We start from the raw sequence: 15316 nt of genomic DNA on the forward strand, positions 1-15316 counted from the left end.
CTATTAAGCACTAACAAATATAGTCAAATACTGAAGTATCATTCACTCTCACTTATAAAGTTCCTTCAGGCTTATGTCTCAATGATAACATATCAGACTTCACTGAATGTTAGTAGCCATGAGATGAATAGTACCAATGGAGGCCTCTATTTTTATTAAAATTCTTACCCTTATTACTTTTAGGCTTGAACTAATTTATTTCAAGCTTTGGTCTTCTGGGTTAGGGCTAACTAATTTGTCTGAGAGATATTTGCTGGAAATAAAAGTTCAACAGTTAATCCTGATAATGAGTTTTTATTCAGGAGGCTTATGTATTACCACAATTCATTCATTTATGGAACAGATAAAGCTGTTTAAGTTGTGCTTTTAAGGGTTTCTACAAGATTCAGACCCAAATATATTGAAACTGAATACACAAATATATTTGGCAACTCTATAACAGCCCAGCTCCCTGATTCCCTACTCCCTACAATGCCTACAAAGAAATATGTTCAATTTACATTTCTGTTTAGTGTCAGAACATTCCTAATTCACCAGCTGTGAGAAAGTTACGATGAAAACTTAATTCCATAAATTATTGATTCCTGGATTGAAAATGTAAAATTCAACTTGAAAGCATAGAATCAATAAGAAATAGATATTTCATAAACCTTGCAATGCCATACTTCCACATTAGTTGCAGAGTGACAACCTGTTATGAGACTGCAAAAATATGTTTTTTGTGAGATGCCTCCATTTCAGAAGCAACAGCGAAGGCTTGAATCTACTTAGTGGCTTGAACACTTGGATAGATCTAAAATAATTAATGTATTCCAGTATTTTTTCCCTTTTAGTCAATTGCAAATGTTGAACAATCATTTTCCTTTGAGGCTCCACTGCACGTTCTTTATGTTATCTGCTTCATTCTTGATGTTCCGATCTTGATGTTGTAGCCCATCAAAAGGACACACACACACACACACACACACACACAGAATTATAGAGGAAGTTGGATGAAAGAAAAGTGGCTGTTTTCAAATAGCCCTTCACCAGTTTTCTTTGATATGAAAAACTGACACAGTACTATATTCTCAGACCCTGACCAGGTATAATTCTTATTTTTAAATCATTGGATTTAGACAATTTATTGTTTTGGAAACAACAGGATCAATTTAATTAAACCATCAGACGTTTTAAAAACATCCAAAGTTTTTCTGTTTCTAAATAGGTTTGAGTATGAATTTATATGACTTAGATAATAAAAGCAAACATTCAGTTCTCTACTTACGCACTGAGAAAAAATTTTGCACTCTCTCACCTCACTGGTCCTATTTGTCCTCTTTGACCTAAATCTCTCCTGGTTCTCAGCTGTCTCTCGTGGTAATCACTTGTGCTGCTGTTGGTCTAATGTGCTTATTGAGCACAGCTGTAATTCAGTGATGACTTCCTCAAGGTTTAGATATTTCCACAGATTATTTTTAGCCTCAGTCCACAGTCATAACGTAAAAACAACTAAGATGAAAACTGAACACACCAGCAAACAAGTAAGTCTGACAACTTAAAAATCCGTAAATTTATTTTATTTATTTATTTTTTATTGTATATGTGAACTTTTACCGGGAATTTAAAGTCTTGTTTTATAGTAGTGTGGATTAGTGAATTTTTTCTATTTTTTTAAAATTTTCTCCAAATTTTTTGTCAGTGAGCCCATAGCTGATAATGAATATTAAAACAAACAAAAACCAATGTAGAACAAAAATAAATACCCACCCAAGGGCAACAACAACAAAAAATCAAGACTTAATTTGACTATAATCTGTAAGGTTAAAAGAAAGGAAAGAGAATATAAATAAATTTGATCAAATAAATAAATCATCCTTCTAGTAAATATGTATGTTTCATCTGAAAGAATGAAAGAAAATGCATATAATACCATCTTATTTTTTGTTTTTTTTGTACAGCAGGTTCTTATTAGTCACCCATTTTATACACATCAGTGTATACATGTCAATCCCAATCTCCCAATTCATCACACCCCCACCCCACCCCCCGCTGCTTTCCCGCCTTGGTGTCCATATGTTTGTTCTCTACATCTGTATCTCTATTTCTGCCCTGCAAACCGGTTCATCTGTACCATTTTTCTAGGTTCCACATACATGCGTTAATATGCGATATTTGTTTTTCTCTTTCTGACTTACTTCACTCTGTATGACAGTCTCAAGGTCAATCCACGTCTCTAGAAATGACCCAATTTCTTTCCTTTTTATGGCTGAGTAATATTCCATTGTATATATGTACCACATCTTCTTTATCCATTCGTTTGTCACTGGGCATGTAGGTTGCGTCCATGACCTGGCTATTGTAAATAGTGCTACAATGAACATTGGGGTGCATGTGTCTTTTTGAATTATGGGTATAATTTGAATTTCTCTGGGTATATGCCCAGTAGTGGGATTGCTGGGTCATATGGTAATTCTATTTTTAGTTTTTTAAGAAACTTCCATACTGTTCTACATAGTGGCTGCATCAATTTACATTCCCACCAACAGTGCAAGAGGGTTCCCTTTTCTCCACACCCTCTCCAGCATTTGTTGTTTGTAGATTTTCTGATGATGCCCATTCTAACTGGTGTGAGGTGATACCTCATTGTAGTTTTGATTTGCATTTCTCTAATAATTAGTGATGTTGATCAGCTTTTTATGTGCTTCTTGGCCATCTGTATGTCTTCTTTGGAGAAATGTCTATTTAGGTCTTCTGCCCATTTTTGGATTGGGTTGTTTGTTTTTTTAATATTGAGCTGCATGAGCTGTTTATATATTTTGAAGATTAATCCATTGTCCACTGATTCATTTGCAAATATTTTCTCCCATTCTGAGGGTTGTCTTTTCATCTTCTTTATGGTTTCCTTTGCTGTGGAAAAGCTTTTAAGTTTCATTAGGTCCCGTTTGTTTATTTTTGTTTTTATTTCCATTACTCTAGGAGGTGGATCAAAAAAGATCTTGCTGTGATTTATGTCAAAGAGTGTTCTTCCTATGTTTTCCTCCAAGAGTTTTATAGTGTCCGGTCTTACATTTAGGTCTCTAATCCATTTTGAGTTTATTTTTGTGTATGGTGTTAGGGAGTGTTCTAATTTCATTCTTTTACATGTAGCTGTCCAGTTTTCCCAGCACCACTTATTGAAGAGACTGTCTTTTCTCCATTGTATATCCTTGCCTCCTTTGTCATAGATTAGTTGACCATAGGTGCGTGGGTTTATCTCTGGGCTTTCTATCTTGTTCCATTGATCTATGTTTCTGTTTTTGTGCCAGTACCATATTGTCTTGATTCCTGTAGCTTTGTAGTATAGTCTGAAGTCAGGGAGTCTGATTCCTGCAGCTCCGTTTTTTTCCCTCAGGACTGCTTTGGCTATTCAGGGTCTTTTGTGTCTCCATACAAATTTTAAGATTTTTTGTTCTAGTTCCATAAAAAATGCCATTGGTAATTTGATAGGGATTGCATTGAATCTGTAGATTGCTTTGGGTAGTATAGTCATTTTCACAGTATTGATTCTTCCAATCCAAGAACACGGTATATCTGTCCATCTGTTGGTATCATCTTTAATTTGTTTCATCAATGACTTATAGTTTTCTGCATACAGGTCTTTTGTCTCCCTAGGTAGGTTTATTCCTAGGTATTTTATTCTTTTTGTTGCAGTGGTAGATGGTAGTGTTTCCTTAATTTTTCTTTCAGATTTTTCATCATTAGTGTATAGGAATGCAAGAGATTTCTGTGCATTAATTTTTTTTTTTTAAGAAATTTTATTTATTTATTTTTGGTTGCATTGGGTCTTCTTTGCTGCGCGCAGGCTTTGTCTAGTTGCAGCGAGTGGGAGCTACTCTTTATTGCAGTGTGTGGGCTTCTCATTGCAGTGGCTTCTCATGTGGTGGAGCATGGGATCTAGGCACGTGGGCTTCGGTAGTTGTGGCATGCAGGCTCAGTAGTTGTGGCTCCTGGGCTCTAGAGCACAGGCTCAGTAGTTGTGGTGCACGGGCTTAGTTGCTCCGCATCATGTGGGATCTTCCCAGATCAGGGCTCGAGCCCCTGTCCCCTGCATTGGCAGGTGGATCCTTCACCACTCCGCCACCAGGGAAGTCCCTATAGCTCTGGGGATGACGGCTGCAGAGGAAACGGCAGAGACGGCCATCCGTATGCGGCATGTGGAAAGGCTGTTCCACTGGAGACACGATTTGTAAGAGATGATGGATTGCAGGAGCATGTACATAACACCGCAGACAAACACCAAAAGGGCACCGCCATCGTGTACCATGGGGACAGCTAACTCCTGGAAATTGGCTACAATGCCCATTCCAATGCATCCCACCAATCCTAGAACTAACGACAACAAATTAAAAACAAGAGTGCTGAAATAGCTGGTTTGGTTTTGCTTCTCTACTGCTTTATATCTTGTGTACATCGTGGCTGCACCAAGAAATGCAGAGAAGTTTATCATAAATCCAAAAATACCACTCTCTGGAGGTGTTGTTCCTGTATCACTGATGTAGGGGAGGAAGGGGTTGACGTGCCCAGAGAGCACGGCGACCACGTAGGAGATGATGAAGGCGGCGGACGACCAGGTCACCAGGAGGAAGGGGATGAAGGCCATTCCCCTCAGGAAGCACAGAATCGCACCACCGCCAGGAGGGCACTGTGCTCTGTGGAGCTGGAACGGGGGGCTGCTCTGCGCTGCTGGGAGGTGGGGGCTGTGCACGTGCCATCCTGCAGTGCGGTGGCCATGGCGCGCACAGCCACGGGCGGCCAGGCGGGAGGCTCTGCGACAGTGGGGCAGCCCCGGCCCCAGAGCTCTGTGCATTAATTTTGTATCCTGCAACTTTACCAAATTCATTGATTCGCTCTAGTAGTTTTCTGTTGGCATCTTTAGGATTCTCTATGTATAGTATCATGTCATCTGCAAACAGTGACAGTTTTACTTCTTTTCCAACTTATATTCCTTTTATTTCTTTTTCTTCTCTGATTGCTGTGGCTAGGACTTCCAAAACTATGTTGAATAATAGTGGTGAGAGTGGACATCCTTGTCTTGTTCTTGATCTTAGAGGAAATGCTTTCAGTTTTTCTCCAATGAGAATGATGTTTGCTGTGGGCTTGTCGTATATGGCCTTTATTATGTTGAGGAAGGTTCCCTCTATGCCCACTTTCTGGAGAGTTTTTATCATAAATGGGTGTTGAATTTCGTCAAAAGCTTTTTCTGCATCTATTGAGATGATCATGTGGTTTTTCTTCTTCACTTTGTTAAATGGTGTATCACATTGATTGATTTGCGTATATTGAAGAATCCTTGCATTCCTGGGATAAATCCCACTTGATCATGGTGTATGATCCTTTTAATGTTTTGTTGTTGGATTCTGTTTGCTAGTATTTTGTTGAGGATTTTTGCTTCTATATTCATCAGTGATATTGGTGTGTCATTTTCTCTTTTCGTAGTGTCTTTGTCTGGTTTTGGTATCAGGGTGATGGTGGCCTCATAGAATGGGTTTGGGAGTGTTCCTTCCTCTGCAATTTTTTGGAAGAGTTTGAGAAGGACGGGTGTTAGCTCTTGTCTGAATGTTTAGTAGAATTCACCTGTGAAGCCATCTGGTCCTGGACTTTTGTTTGTTGGAAGATTTTTAATCACAGTTTCAATTTCATTACTTGTGATTGGTCTGTTCATCTTTTCTATTTCTTCCTGGTTCAGTCTTGGAAGGTTATACCTTTCTAAGAATTTGTCCATTTCTTCCAGGTTGTCCATTTTATTGGCATAGAGTTGCTTGTAGTAGTCTCTTAGGATGCTTTGTATTTCTGTGGTGTCTGTTGTATCTTCTTCTTTTTCATTTCTAATTTTATTGATTTGAGTTCTCTCCCTCTTTTTCTTGATGAGTCTGGCTAATGGTTTATCAATTTTGTTTATCTTCTCAAAGAAACAGCTTTTAGTTTTATTGATCTTTGCTATTGTTTTCTTTGTTTCTATTTCATTTATTTCTGCTCTGGTCTTCATGATTTCTTTCCTTCCGCTAACTTTGGGTTTTTTTTTGTTATTCTTTCTCTAGTTCCTTTAGGTGTGAGGTTAGATTGTTTATTTGAGATTTTTATTGTTTCTTGAGGTAGGCTTGTATAGCTATAAACTTCCCTCTTAGAACTGCTTTTGCTGCATCCCATAGGTTTTGGATCATCGTGTTTTCATTGTCATTTATCTCTAGGGATTTTTTCATTTCCTCTGATTTCTTCATTGATCTCTTGGTTATTTAGTAACGTATTGTTTAGCCTCCATATGTTTGTGTTTTTTACGTTTTTTTCCCTGTAATTCATTTCTAATCTCATAGCACTGTGGTCAGAAAAGATGCTTGATATGATTTCAGTTTTCTTAAATTTACTGAGGCTTGATTTGTGACCCAAGATGTGATCTATCCTGGAGAATGTTCTGTGCGCACTTGAGAAGAAAGTGTAATCTGCTGTTTTTGGATGGAATGTCCTATAAATATCAATTAAATCTATCTGGTCTATTGTGTCATTTAAAGCTTCTGTTTCCTTATTTATTTTCATTTTGGATGATCTGTCCATTGGTGTAAGTGAGGTGTTAAATTCCTCCACTATTAATTGTGTTACTGTCAATTTCGTCTTTTATAGCTGTTAGCACATTGCCTTATGTATTGAGGTGCTCCTGTGTTGGGTGCATATATATTTAGAATTGTTATATCTCCTTCTTGGATTGATCCCTTGATCATTATGTAGTGCCCTTCCTTGTCTCTTGTAACATTCTTTATTTTAAAGTCTATTTTATCTGATATGAGTATTGCTACTCCAGCTTTCTTTTGATTTCCATTTGCATGGAATATCTTTTTCCATCCCTTCACTTTCAGTCTGTATGTGTCCCTAGGTGTGAAGTGGGTCTCTTGTAGACAGCATATAGATGGGTCTTGTTTTTGTATCCATTCAACAAGCCTGTGTCTTTTGGTTGTAGCGTTTAATCCATTCATGTTTAAGGTAATTATCAATATGTATGTTCCTATGACCATTTTCTTAATTGTTTTGGGTTTGTTTTTGTAGGTTCTTTTCTTCTCTTGTGTTTCCCACTTAGAGAAGTTCCTTTAGCATTTGTTGTAGAGCTGGTTTGGTGGTGCTGAATTCTCTTAGCTTTTGCTTGCCTGTAAAGCTTTTGATTTCTCCATCGAATCTGAATGAGATCCTTGCCGGGTAGAGTAATCTTGGTTGTAGGTTCTTCCGTTTCATCACTTTAAGTATATCATGCCACTCCCTCTGGCTTGCAGAGTTTCTGCTGAAAGCTCAGCTGTTAACCTTGTGGGGCTTCCCTTGTATATTATTTGTTGTTTTTCCCTTGCTGCTTTCAATAATTTTTCTTTGTCTTTAATTTTTGCCAATTTGGTTACTATGTGTCTCAGCGTGTTTCTCCTTGGGTTTATCCTGTATGGGACTTTCTGCACTTCCTGGACTTGGGTGGCTATTTCCTTTCCCATTTTAGGGAATTTTTCAGCTATAATCTCTTCAAATATTTTCTCTGGCCCTTCTCTCTCCCTTCTCCTTCTGGGACCCCTATAAGGCGAATGTTGTTGCGTTTAATGTTGTCCCAGAGGTCTCTTAGGCTGTCTTCATTTCTTTTCATTCTTTTTTCTTTATTCTATTCTGCAGCAGTGAATTCCACCATTCTGTCTTCCAGGTCACTTATCCGTTCTCTGCCTCAGTTATTCTGCTATTGATTCCTTCTTGTGTGGTTTTCATTTCAGTTATTGTATTATTCATCTCTGTTTGTTTGTTCTTTAATTCTTCTAGGTCTTTGTTAAACATTTCTTGCATCTTCTCGATCTTTGCCTCCATTCTTTTTCCGAGGTCCTGGATCATCTTCACTATCATTATTTTGAATTCTTTTTCTGGAAGGTTGCCTATCTCCATTTCATTTAGTTGTTCTTCTGGGGTTTTATCTTGCTCCTTCATCTGGTACATAGCCCTCTGCCTTTTCATCTTGTCCATCTTTCTGTGACTGTGGTTTTTGTTCCACATGCTGCAGGATTGTAGTTCTCTTTGCTTCTGCTGTCTGCCCTCTGGTGGATGAGGCTATGTAAGAGGCTTGTGCAAGTTTCCTGATGGGAGGGACTGGTAGTGGGTAGAGCTGACTGTTGCTCTGGTGGGCAAAGCTCAGTAAAACTTTAATCCACTTGACTGCTGATGGCTGGGGCTGGGTTCCCTCACCCTTGGTTGTTTGGCCTGAGGCAACCCAACACTGGCGCCTACCTGGGCTCTTTGGTGGGGCTAATGGCAGACTCTGGGATGGCTCATGCCAAGGAGTACTTCCCAGAACTTCTGCTGCCAGTGTCCTAGTTCCCGTGGTGAGCCACAGCCACCCCCTACCTCTGCAGGAGACCCTCCAACACTAGCAGGTAGGTCTGGTTCAGTCTCCCCTAGGGTCACTGCTCCTTCCCCTGGGTCCCAATGTGCACACTACTTTGTGTGTGCCGTCCAAGAGTGGAGTCTCTGTTTCCCCCAGTCCTGTCGAAGTCCTGCAATCATATCCCACTAGCCTTCAAAATCTGATTCTCTAGGAATTCCTCCTCCCGTTGCCAGACCCCCAGGTTGGGAAGCCTGACATGGGGCTCAGAACCTTCACTCCAGTGGGTGGACTTCTGTGGTATAAGTGTTCTCCAGTCTGTGAGTCACCCACCCACCAGTTATGGGATTTGATATTATTGTGATTGCACCCCTCCTACCATCTCATTGTGGCTTCTCCTTTGTCTTTGGATGTGGGGTATCTTTTTTGGTGAGTTCCCGCGTCTTCCTGTCGATGATTGTCCAGCAGCTAGTTGTGATTCTGGTGTTCTCACAAGAGGGAGTGAGAGCACGTCCTTCTACTCTGCCATCTTGGTTCAGGGCCTCCAAAAATCCCTAAATTTAGTATTGAGCTGGATAAAGAAATTCCTACCTAGGCTTCCTTTCCAGGCCTAGCCAAGTTTTATCATATAATTCAGACACTGTCTGAAAAAGGATATAAGGTACATAGTATCTATCTCTTTGCACTCTGCCTCAGATCAAGGGCCTACACCAACTAGAAATTTTGTGGTTATCACTTTACCTGGTAGGCACCACTTTTTGAGGCAGCCAGAATTGTATTAATCACCTTTCTCTCTTCCTCCCTTTACCTCCATTGCTTTGTCCTGTTGTTCTACATCCACAGAGATGAGCTCCAAAAAACAGCTGGGCAGGAAAAAGATAGTGGACTGCATGTTGAGAAATGTCCCAACCTAGTATAGCATTGTAGGTAGGGGCAGAGAGAGGATGAACTTAAGAGCAGTGCACACTGAGAATATTGTAGTTTTTCATGTGCTCCATCATTTCAGAGTAACGGATGATCAAACAGTGGGGTAGGAAAAGCCAGTAGAGCAAACAGCGGTAGATGCATGCCTAGTAGACATGGAAATTGAAATAAGAAATGGCATACATACAAGTGGGTAGGGAATAGGACCAAGGGAAATGTACACATTTTGTCTGCTGATAAACACTAAGTCTAAGGACTCTTACTTATGAGTAGAGGAAAAAGTCGACATGGAGCCTATGACAGAATATTTCAGAGCAAGGGAAAGGAAATGGCATCATAAAGACTCAAAGGAAAAGCATGATCCAAAAGAAAACTTTAAGAGACTACTTGCATCCTTAGAGTACAAAAAGCCATGCATGTTCTATAAACATGCATCCAGAGTATGAGAAGAAAGATCTAAGACAACAGGCTGAAGTGGAAAGTCAATAGAATGTTACAAATGAAGTAAAGGAGGAATGGAATGATACAAAAATTATACAACCACAGAATTAAAATATCCACATTGGCAATGAAGAAAAACTTGATTCTGGAGGAATATTGAATACATAATGAGGTTTATTTGAGACACTCCAGGATAAAGAAAGGTCAGAGGTAGGTGATACAGCTAAAGGTGAGAAAAGGTAATAGGTATTCATGAAGAAGAAACCAAAACAAATGGGAGAAAAATCAAATGTTTGATGGGAAGAACATTTTCTTGATGAGAAAAAAGCCCATAGATGCGGACAGAAAGGAATAGCCGTGTTTTTGGCAAAAATAAATGACAAAGACCTACATTTAGACATGGCCTGTCACTGTTTTTATTTTTTCAATAAATTTATTTATTTTATTTATTAATTTTTGGCTGTGTTGGGTCTTCCTTGCTGCATGCAGGCTTTCTCTAGTTGCATCGAGCAGGGGACACTCTTCCTTCGGTACACGGGCTTCTCACTGCTGTGGCTTCTCTTGTTGTGAAGCATGGGCTCTAGGCCTGCGGGCTTCAGTCATTGTGCCTCAGGGGCTCCAGAGCACAGGTTCAGCAGTTGTGGCACACGGGCTTAGTTGCTCCGCGGCATGTGGGATCTTCCTGGCCCAGGGCTCAAACCTGTGTCCCCTGCATTGGCAGGCAGATTCTTAGCCACTGCACCACCAGGGAAGCCCCCCTGACACTGTTTTTAAATTACAGTGCTATAGAAGTAGTTCAGACATCCATGAAGGAAATAAAAGATGTTGCCTAGAAAGAAGAAAAAATCATGTTAGCCTTGCACTTCTCTGTTGCCACACCAAATTACAGGAGATAATTACTACAAGCTATTTTTCTGTCAACTGAGAGATAAGAAGGACTGGCAATAAGCACTAAACGAGTTAAATGAAGACATAAATCTAAAGAACTATAAATATGGCCACAGAAGATAAACACAAATGTAATGCACTCATTTATGCAAGTCTTCAGATCCTTTCCATTTCTTGTCCCCTATGGCTCAGCACTTGCTCTGCTTCCCAGCCCAAGCAACCTTGTCAAAGGCTCTTGCCTTTCCTTCAATAATAAGTCTTGATTGCTCCAACTGCATTTTGTCTCCTGACACCACCAGCTGGCTCAGCCTTCCCAGGCAGGTATTAAAGGCCAGCTTTGGCATGGCCTCTGTCATACATGTTACAGTGGGAGCTGTATGGCTCAATGGAATCCACATAGGCTCTGGATTCTCCAGTAGCTGCCAGTAGGGACCCATGTCACAAACTAGAAGTGTGGGGGTAGTTAACTCCTATTGAGCATACTTTGAGCAATGGGAGGAAAGAGGTAGGACTGAGCACATAAGTTGTTCACTCTTCTTCCTCCCAATTGTTCCAAAATCCAGAACTTCCCTTGGCTTCTCCAAAGATGTCCTGTGTGACCAAGAAACCAGCTGTTTCTCATGAAGCCGAGCACAACTTGCCACCTTCTGTTTACTTCCTTCATTGTTTTACTTTTCCCCTCACTGTTGCTCCCCTGGGACTGAACCCTCCAACAAAGCATTAGTTCCACAAGCTTTGCCTTAGGCTCTGTTTTGTGGGGAGCTGGGTTAAAACAGTCAAAATTACTCTAGAGAAGTTATGTAAAAATTATGAATGATATTCTGGATCCAAACATTCAAAATATCTCAGTAACAGAGAAAGAAGTAAGAAAGGACATAACAGAGGAGAGTGATGGAGAGGTATGCTAATTCCTTATCTTAAATAGGGGAAGCTCAAAAGATAGAATTACACATTTGATTCTTGTGGATTTGAGAAATATAAGTTAAAGAATGTTTTAGGGAAAATAGGGTTAACTGTTTGGAGAATTAAAAATGGAATACTGACTTTTCAAAAACTAGAGAAAAGTAAATAAAATCTGATTTATAGAGAAAAAAGATAAAAAACAAGAAAGAAGCACAAACCATAAAAATATAAAACAAAATGACAAAATTAATAAATGTAAATCTTATAAATGATGTTGAAGATATTTAAATAAAAATAAAAATGTACATTAGCAAAGACAAAACAGAATGGTAGAGGAGATGGTAACTACATTGGGGAAGCTCTAAGCAAAAGGAGTGATAACTAACCTAATAAATCCAAGAAAGCTAAAGCCTAAGCCAGCAATGGGGAAAGTCAAAAAGTAACTCAGAACTCCCAAAGGCTTAGGAATTTGTTCCAGAGGTTCTGGTGTACCAGAGGTGTGACTAAAATTTAGAAGAATTGTCAAAAGTCTGTTTAAGAAGCACTCAGAACCCAAGATGCCCTCCTCACGGCCAGGTGATTCCATGTCTCTCACCTCAGCAGAACTGGAGGTTCTTTCTCTGAAGAGGGAAACATGAGGGTCTCTGACTGGGGGACTGCAAGTGCAGTTGGAAGTGGAGTTTGCTGAAAATAGGAGGATAAGAGAACAGTTACACATGGAAAGTGAGACCCTCAACCATCTTTCCACAGTCACAGCCTAGAATATTTGTATCAAGGTCATTTCCTCCAGGCAAGCAATAGGAAGATTGCTCTATGAAGCACTGAACCAGGTCAGGTGAAAAGACCTCAAGATACTGACACTGGTGTTTTACAAAAATTGAGCCCCATCAGCTGACCCTGCAGAGAGGCCCACTGTCAGCAGCAAGTCCCACTCACTCACACAGAGTTTTCAAAAAAGCTTTTGAGTCCCTAAAGTATAAGCAAACAGCCCACAAATTCCTCTAATGTAAAAAATAGAGACTAAAACAAACACATAGAAAAAAAGCAAATTTGGAGAAATTCGCTGTTCAGAGAGTAAAACTTAAAAAAAATTATATCCTCAGATCAATAGGGGAGACATTGCATCAAAGGAACAAGAACAAAATACTATTAAGAGAAATTTCAAAGAACAAAATAGAAAATATAATAGCAATAATGAAAAATGGAAAGCTGAATGGAAAGATTGGGAGATAAAATTGGGAAATACCTCAAGAAGTAAAGAACAAAGACAAAGAGATTAGTATGAAGGAAAAGGTATTAATGGTCTCATGTCTAAATCATAGGAGTTCCAAAAATACAAACAGAGAAACTAGAGGGAGGAAGAAATTGTTAGCTAATTTAGGGAATTTTTCTAGAACTGAGGGATGTGGTTTCCAAACTGAAAAGGCCTGCCAAATGCTTAGGACAATGGATGAAAATACACCCACATCGAGCACAGGTTCATACTATTTTACAACTCCGAGGACAAAGAGAGAAACCTAAAATTCTCCAGACTACTTATAAAGAATTAAGAACCAGAATAGCATCGGACTTCTTTTTTTTTTTTTTTTTTTTGCTGTATGTGGGCCTCTCACTGTTGTGGCCTCTCCCGTTGCGGAGCATAGGCTCCGGACACGCAGGCTCAGCGGCCATGGCTCATGGGCCCAGCCGCTCCACGGCATGTGGGATCTTCCCGGACTGGGGCATGAACCCGTGTCCCCTGCATCGGCAGGTGGACTCTCAACCACTGCGCCACCAGGGAAGCCCAGCATCAGACTTCTTAACAACAGCAACACTGGAAACAATATATTCAAAATTTGGAAGTAAAACTATGGTCAGAGTATCTGAATAGACATTTTCCCAAAGAAGACATACAGATGGGCAACAGGCACATGAAAAGGTGCTCAACATCACTAACCATTAGAGAAATGAAAATTCAAACTGCAATGAGATCATCTCACACCTGTCAGAATGGCTGTTATCAAAGAGACAACAAATGACAAGTGTTGGTGAGGATGTAGAGAAAAGTGAATCCTTGTGCACTGTTGGTGGGAATTTAAATTGGTGTAGCCACTGTGGAAAACAGTATGGAGATTCCTCAAAAAACTGAAAAAAGAACTACCATATGATACAACAATTCTACTCCTGGGTATTTATCTGAAGAAAACAAAAACACTAATTAGAAAAGATATATGCACCCCTATATTCATAGCAGCATTATTTACAATAGCCAAGACATAGAAGCAACCTAAGTGTCCATCATCAGATGAATGGGTAAAGAAGATGTGGTGTATACATACAATGGAATATTACTCAGCCATAAAAAAGAATGAAATGTTGCCTTTTGCAACAACATGGATGGACCCATAATACCCCAGAGGGTATTATGCTTACTGAAATAAATCAGACAGGGAAAGACAAATAGCGTATGTTATCACTTATATGTGGAATCTAAAAAGTGAAACGAATGAATATAACAAAACTGAAACAGACTCATGTAGAGAACAAACTAGTGGTTACCAGTGGGGAGAGGTAAGGGGGGAGGGACAAGATAGGGGTAGGGGATTAAGAGGTATGAAATACTATGTATAAAATACATAAGCTACAAGGATATATTGTACAACATAGGGAATATAGCCAATATTTTATAATAACTTAAATGGAGTGTAATCTATAAAAATATTGGATCACTGTTGTACATCTGAAATTAATACAATATTGTAAATCAATGATACTTCAATTAAAAAAACTACAGTTATAACTTCAGAGGGAAGAAAAACTGAATGGAAGGAAAAGTAATCATGTTACTAACTTACTTAGCAGTAAGTAGTTTTTTCATGATTATAATAATGTAAACTCTAAATTCTGATACAACTAAAATTATTATACATCTATGTTGGGTAATGGGTGTGGGTAAATGAGAATCAAATTCTCATTTTTCAGAGTGAGATGACAATAGATAATATCTAAAACTGAAAAGTTAATTTGTGACAGATTATGTCACAGGGAGTTCATGTTATTTAGGGAAATAGAAGCAAACAAGAAATAGCTTAGAGACTTGCAAGTGGTTGCTGTAGGAAGTGGGATTGGGGTAGGTGGAGCCAGGCAGGGGACTGATGTTTGTTTTTTACTAAAGCTTGCAGAACTATTTCACTGTTTAAACTGTATGCATAACTCTGATGAAAATAATGGAAATGAATGGGTCCTTTTCCTAATTCTATGCTTTTAAACTCATTTGACTTGCTTCGTGTTCAAAAACATTTTAATGATCATATTAAAGGCTATCATCTATCTTTTAAAGACACAATGAGACCCATCTTTTATGTTTCACTTACAATGTCTACAATCATTACAAAAATTGTTAGGAAAAATAATTCCTATTATTTTCAGTATTTTTATTAAAAATTTATTATATGAGTAATTAATATATATTTAATATAAAAAACAGAAAGAATAGTAAATATAACATCAACAACAAATTCCAAAATCCAGAGCTAACTACTACCAATGTGTTAGGTATTTCTTTTTAGTAATGTATTCATATGTCGTGCACCAATTAGGTTTGTGTTTGGCTGCAAGTAAGAGAAAATCCAAATCAACAATAGTCTGAAATACTAAGTTTAACATACAAAGTTCTCTTCCCTTATGTAATAGCAATCCTAAGATAGGTAGTCCAGGGTTGGTATAGTGGTTTCATGAGGTATTCAGGTACATAGGTTACCACTCTGCCATCTCTAGGGTGTGGCCCTCATCCTCATGGTACAAAAGAGGGCTGATAGAACACATTTGCAC

At 38.9% G+C, this 15316-nt stretch overlaps 1 pseudogene; it reads right to left on the reverse strand.

Moving 5' to 3' along the window:
* Positions 1-3825: 3825 nt before the first annotated feature.
* Positions 3826-5211, reverse strand: LOC149750710 (DNA damage-regulated autophagy modulator protein 1 pseudogene; annotated as a pseudogene).
* Positions 5212-15316: the final 10105 nt, after the last annotated feature.

The sequence above is a fragment of the Delphinapterus leucas genome, chromosome 1, assembly GCF_059928025.1.
Source record: "Delphinapterus leucas isolate spDelLeu-1000000601 "Yukka" chromosome 1, BTC_Dleu_Yukka2, whole genome shotgun sequence".
NCBI lineage: Eukaryota > Metazoa > Chordata > Mammalia > Artiodactyla > Monodontidae > Delphinapterus > Delphinapterus leucas.